This window comes from Malaclemys terrapin, chromosome 2 (assembly GCF_027887155.1).
Source record: "Malaclemys terrapin pileata isolate rMalTer1 chromosome 2, rMalTer1.hap1, whole genome shotgun sequence".
Taxonomy (NCBI): Eukaryota; Metazoa; Chordata; order Testudines; family Emydidae; genus Malaclemys; species Malaclemys terrapin.
This window is the reverse complement of record NC_071506.1, coordinates 255,144,697-255,150,860: the sequence shown is the minus strand read 5'-3', so window position 1 is coordinate 255,150,860 and position 6,164 is coordinate 255,144,697. Positions and strand designations below refer to the sequence as shown.

The following is a 6,164-nucleotide window of genomic DNA, read 5'->3' as shown; positions in this document are numbered from 1 at the left end:
CATAAACAATTGCACATTTTGAGTAATAGAGGATTTCTTTCTTAGGGATACCAGAAGCTAAAAAGAGCTAATTACTCTAATACTCTACACATAATTGCTTTGTCAATTCCTCACCATCACGTCCTGCCTCAACACCAAGTGGTGGGACCTTCTATCACCTATGGAGGGTGAGAATCCCCGATGGGCCACATCCACACAATATACATACTACCTATATGGCTCTGAGGATGTCACATGAGCCACAGCTGTGTGCTGATCTGGCTGCAAGCAGCTCACAGGTTGAGAGCCACTGGGCTAGAGCTTTCTCTCCAGCTCAGCTAAGGTGGAGTGAAAGTACCCTAGAATGAGCCAGCACCTTATGTATGTGTTTATGGAAAAAAGATTGGCTAAATTAGAAGCCCCTGGGGAAAAAACATTGTGCAAAGCTCCCCCTCAGCTCCAGAGAATAATTAAATTGTAAAAGTGCTGGTTAAATGTGAAATATGGCTTGAAAATAGCTTCTTAGACTAGAAGTGCAGTTAAGGGTAGCTATAAGTACTGAGAACAAGGAGCTGCAGGAAGAAGTAAATATGAATCTCCTCCTATCCAGTTATAAGACAAAATTTGGCAACCTTGATAAAAGAACCACCACCTGACCCAATCTCACGACGGGTTGAAGCTGTAATTTTACGTAAAAGGCCAAGAGATGAGCGTCCAGAAACTGGGAAATAACGAGCAGCGCTTGGTGCTCCCGGGCGAATTTAGTAGTACTTGTCAGCAGCACAGAAGCTAGGGTTTCCCCAGAGTAAGGTTCAGCGAAGCCTGATCCCGGGTTGGGACAAGCCGCCCACCTGATCTCTCCCCTCCCCTCCCATCCCATCCCATCCCATCCCATAGCCACTGGCACTGATCCCACCCTCTTAGACGCTGCTTTCCACCTGGCGTCCCGTGGCTGCAGGTGGGCGGGATAAAGTGACTCTAGACAGCCAATCGGAGCACCCCTTTGGTTTACCTTTCCCAGCCAATGAAATGGCTGGCTTTGGTAGGGGAGGGGGGGGTAGGAACCAGCTCGCGCCATTCCGCGGCCAACCAGGAGATAGATTCCCCCCAGCGGCTACGGGGCTGGGCGCTTCCCCCTTCCCCCCCCCAGTTCCCCGCCCCTGAGGGGAGGAGGCCCTGTCCGGCTCCGGCTCAGCCCCCAGCCATTCGAGGCGCGGCGAGGCGCGGCGCGGCGGACGGGATGGTAGTTGGCTGGGGTGGGATTCTCAGCTAGAGGAAGCTGGAGCCGCGTCTGTCGCGGGCAGAGTGCGGAGGCCTCGCTGTGCTCAGTGCAGGTGAGAGCCGGAGCTGGAGGCCGAGCCCCGCCGGCCGTTGGGCGCTGCCCTGGTTATTGGGCTGGGGGAGTGATGGCGGGGGCTGGCAAAGGGACTGAGACCCCCCTCCCCCGCGAGGCGTGAGGGTCTGGGGATGCGAGTGGCGGCTCCCTGCGCGCGCCCCCAGCCAATCGGGTCAGGGACCCGTTTTCGGAGGTGGGGGTGGGGACAGGTGCGTGTGTGGGGACAGAGGGAGGGGCTGCCCTGGGGCTGGTGGGGGCTCGGGACCGGGGATGCCCGGAGGGGGTCTGTGGGGGCCGCTGGGGCCGGATGCCCTGCGGAGAAGAGCGGTGTCGAGGGGCCGGGGACGTCTTGGGAAGGAGGTCTGTGCAGGGCTGCTGTGTCTGAGCTGTTTCATAATGACTTCAGGGTTGATCAGGCTTGTGAGACGTTAGTTTTAATTTTTTGTCCTTATGCCCATAGCTCTCTGAGCTGGGATCTCTGGGTGGTGGGAAGGGAAGAGTTCACCTGGCTGAGGAGTTGGGTGTGAAGAGAAGGAGGCTGCCCCTGTATAGGCTTTACATAAGTGGCAGTCAAGGCAGGGGTGCTTTTACAGCAGCAGACCTGTACTGGTGTATGGGAGGCAATCTGTTGCCAAATTTGGGTTTTATTTTTGCTGGTGGATGAATGGGAAGAGTGAATTGTCTCAGTGTGGGCTGGTGGGAGGAGACAGGAGGGACGAGCACCAGGCCCACTTGTCAGGTTGTTGTATCCAGACAGATACAAAAGCCTTGTTTGTCAGGGAGCAGATTCCAAGATGTCACCAGTAATTCAATATTAGTTTGTTGACATGAGAAGGCAGATGTTACAAGGAAATGCTCCTGTTAGTGTTGAGTACATTGAATGTTTTGTTAGCGCAAAGATTAAATGCTGTTCTACACAGCAAAGCTCATTTTATTTTATACAATCTTCTTTTTATGAATGCTTGTTTATCTTTTATTTCCAATTATACTGTTTATTTTAAAGTGCCGTAATATGGGGGGACGGTTGTAATTTGAATACTGCACTAATCTTTGTGCATAATCTATTCATACCTACCTCTTGTATCTCAGATTTTCATCCATAGATATCAAAGTGCTTTACACAGGAGATCAGTGTCATTTCCCCCATTCTACAGATGAGGGAACTTAAGATTCTGGGAGGTGAAGTGAGTTGCCCAAGCTCACCCAGCAGGCCAGTGGTAGAGTCAGGAATAGAGCCCAGGTCTCCTGGGTTCCAATCCAGTGCTCTCTCTCCTAGATTGCATTGCCTCTCCATGGTGTATAAACTATACATTTTACTTGATGGGTCAAAATGTAAGGGGAGAAGTTCGCTTAACTATGAATAGTGCTGCAGCCATTTCTTGTTTTAAAATGTAAGGCACCATTGGGAATAGTTAAGGAGAATTAATTTATAAGAAGTAATGGATGTGAATAAATCATTGAGTAACATCAGACTACATAGCTAAACCCAGGAGACCTATTAACTTTAATTTATAGGGCATTGGAACCATGAGGTATTTCTATGAATTGCTTAAAAATAGCTTAATTCACTTCTGTGAAACAAACTCCTTACGGATAAAATATGTGGACATTAATAAAACATACAGCAGGCAAGTCTTGACAAAGTTTATAAATAAGATTATTCACTTGCTCAATTGTGTGCAAAGAGCACAAATTGTGTTTACTGTGAGAGTTGGAAAGGGTGGCTGGCAGACCCAACTTTAATTTTCTATGTTCTCTTTCCTGAAAACATAATTCTACCTTTATTTTAGTTTATAGTCATAACAAAGCATCTCCCTACATTTCCAGGCTACTCTTAGGTCAAGCCATAGACTTCTTTAATAGTTCATTTCCTCACTGTTTATTCTAAAATGTTTGGGGAAACTTGAACGGCAGTAAGTATTTTTCTGTCTGGAAAACTTACTGCCTTGGACACATCTACTGACTTCACCATATTCTGATAATGGAGAAAATCAAATATTTTACAAGCCCATTTAAAAATAAAACCCTTTTCCTCAACAAGTAGATTTTTTTCCAAGTTCAATAAATGTATATAATCTGCTTGGTGGTCGTCTTTAACTTACATTTTTTGAATCCAGTTTGCAATTAAATATTTTAATAATTGATTAAAATCCATTGGAACACTTCACTAAACTCTTAATTACTTTGCTCATTTTGTAGTATTTAACAAATAGAACAACAGTTTTTGGAAAGCTCAACTGCTCAAAGTTTTAAATGTCGTTTAGTGAGATTTGTGGTTTTATCTTCTAACCTGGTTATCTTGGTAAATGAAGGACCTCCTATCAGAAGGATTTACTTACTGATATAGCAGCAGGTTGAATAGAGATATTTGCTGACTGTGTCACTTTTAAACTAAGTACAGTAGTTAGAATTTTTGGGGTACATGCAATATAAAGTCATCTGCAATGTTGCTTTTTGTGCATTGATTTTTTTTCTGTTGCTTGTCATATTTGTAGAAGTATTTAGTCATAAATGAAATCTTGTCTGAAATAAAGTAAAATTTGCTTGTTTTGTTGGCTCAAATTGTCAGAAAGGACACAATCTCCCATTTTACTGTACTTGGGAATTAATTTTAGCATTGAGCTAAATGATCCTAGTAGAATTGTGCAAAGCCTGCCTTCATTCAGAATGGTTAACTATATGCTCCCAATACTTCTGTTAGTCTTAAAGGTGCCACAGGACCCTCTGTTGCTTTTTACAGATTCAGACTAACACGGCTACCCCTCTGATACTTTATACCACGTTTGTAGTCTCCAGAAGTTGTCTTAAAGCAACACTTGATTTAAGGCCCTTCACTTTAAGTTTTAATAAAAGAGTTGGTTTTCATTGTTGTTGACATTTCAGTTAAAACTTTTACTCTGATTTAACTTTTCCCTGTTGTGTTCATAAGACAAACGTAGCACTGGTGTGGAGTTGAGAATGAGAGTGAAATTGGACTAATCAATCTGATCAGAATGAAAATATGTAATCTGCCAATATAGAGAAAAGTAAATTAGATTTATTTGAGTCCAAGATGGACATGTGTTCTTTTTTTAAAATAAAAGTTTGCTTCAGATGTACAGGTATAGATGGAAAAAATAAAGCACTTTAAGGACATGTCGGAGAAAATGCTTCTACAGACATAATGCTAATTCTGGAAACTAGTATATTCCTACTATTCAAGTGTCAAATTTAGGTACTGGTAATTGGTATTTCAGAAGGACACAGTGTATGAAAGCTGCAACTCCTCCTCAGCATTGTGCTTGTCAGAACCAGCACACTCCTCTTTCCTGAGTGCCTGGGGGCGGGTGCTGGCACTGTCACTGGAATCTGCTGAGATACCCATCTCTTCTCTTGACCCTGGCAATTCACGAGTTGTTTCAGTTTCAGACAATATTTTTTCAATATCTAATCTCTCCCTCCTTTTCTGCTCCCTCCCCACTTGATTGAAAACCCCCCAGTGCCCTCTGCCCCCAGAGTCACTGACTGGCCTGTGGGGAGGAGGGAGCAGCTGGGAACTGTGGGCTCAAGAGGAGGCCCCATAATTCAGGGAGAGGGCAGCCTTCCTCTGCACAAAGCTCACTGTATTACAGACCTTTGGAAGTATAGCAGGTACTGTTATAATTTGTTCAGAGCAGTCTGTATTTGTTTTATTGGAGTATCTTTTTCTTTTCTTTGAAAGTTGCTTCAGTGAATTCATTGTGGGATTTTATGTCACTGGCTTCAGCCAGGCACATTCTGTGTAGCAGCCATGCAAACTTGTACTGGCACAGCAGCAGGAACTTATTCCTGAGTCCTGACCTGTAGTACATGTGCTGTTCCTGCTCTATGCCTCTTAAAAAGAGGTTGCTGTGTAAATGACTGGTCTCTGGCTTGGTCGAGGGTGGTCAGGTAGTGGTTGCATTCAGTAGGGGAGGTTTTTGGGGTGAGTGCTTGTTGTGAGAAGAGCTGCTCCTGCTGCAGCAGAGTTCAGGATCTCAACAGGACAGGTATCTTCAGCTGTGGAATATCTCTTGCATGTTTATGAGCCAGGCCAGATGAGAGCCCATAGGTGCTGAAACTAGAGGTTGGGGGTGGGTGCTATTGCACCCCCTGTCTTATAATGGAAATCACTTCATACAGGGTTTACAGTTTGGCTCTCAACACCCCTACTATAAAAATTATTCCAGCACCCCTGAGAGAGCCAGAGCAGGTTGAACATTTTCCTACTTCTCTTAGGAGCTCTGAAGGTACCAGAACATGGGATTGGTTTTGGTGAAGATTAGCAGTGTCCCAGGGTGGCACCACTTCCTATAAATTACCTCCAAACGCTCGTTCTTAATTCACTGCGCCTCAGTTGCACTTGCTATGTCAGGACTCTTTCCTCACTTCCCCAGCTGCTACTCTAGTCTTTTGAGGTGTAGTTTTCAGATCCACTCTTCTTCCCATGTGGAGCAGAGAAGCTTGGTGCCACAAAGGTTCTCTATTCCTAGAAGCAGGGTTTATTTGCTGTGCTAACTTAATTTGGCCTTTCCTATACTAGAGAATTTTGGTGTTGCACTCACTGCTACCACATGAAATACATTGTATGTCAAGACTGCTTACAGTGGTACATAGATGTTCATATTGCTGTTGATATGGCATTTCCTTGGAGCAAGGCTAGGCACTGTTGCCTTTCATTGACACTGCATCATTGCAGTATCAGTACAGACAACCAGCAGTGGTATAAGAGCTATATCAATACAATTAGGCTTCCCAGTGCAATGCTCCTGCCAGCCCAGAACATTAGCTCAGTCGCCATTTAAAATGGGTGCATGCAGTTCTGAGAGTAGTTGAGGTTATATTCTGTGGC

At 44.9% G+C, this 6,164-nt stretch overlaps 1 protein-coding gene across 4 annotated transcripts in view; it reads left to right on the top strand.

Moving 5' to 3' along the window:
* The first annotated feature begins 1,150 nt into the window (after positions 1–1,150).
* Positions 1,151–6,164, top strand: part of MPP7 (MAGUK p55 scaffold protein 7) — a 293,702-nt gene continuing 288,688 nt past the window's right edge. For all 4 annotated transcript variants that reach the window (XM_054020780.1, XM_054020779.1, XM_054020782.1 and 1 more), the window contains exon 1: positions 1,151–1,313. The gene's annotated coding sequence lies outside the window, so the exon portion shown is untranslated. The remainder of the gene's footprint in view (positions 1,314–6,164) is intronic.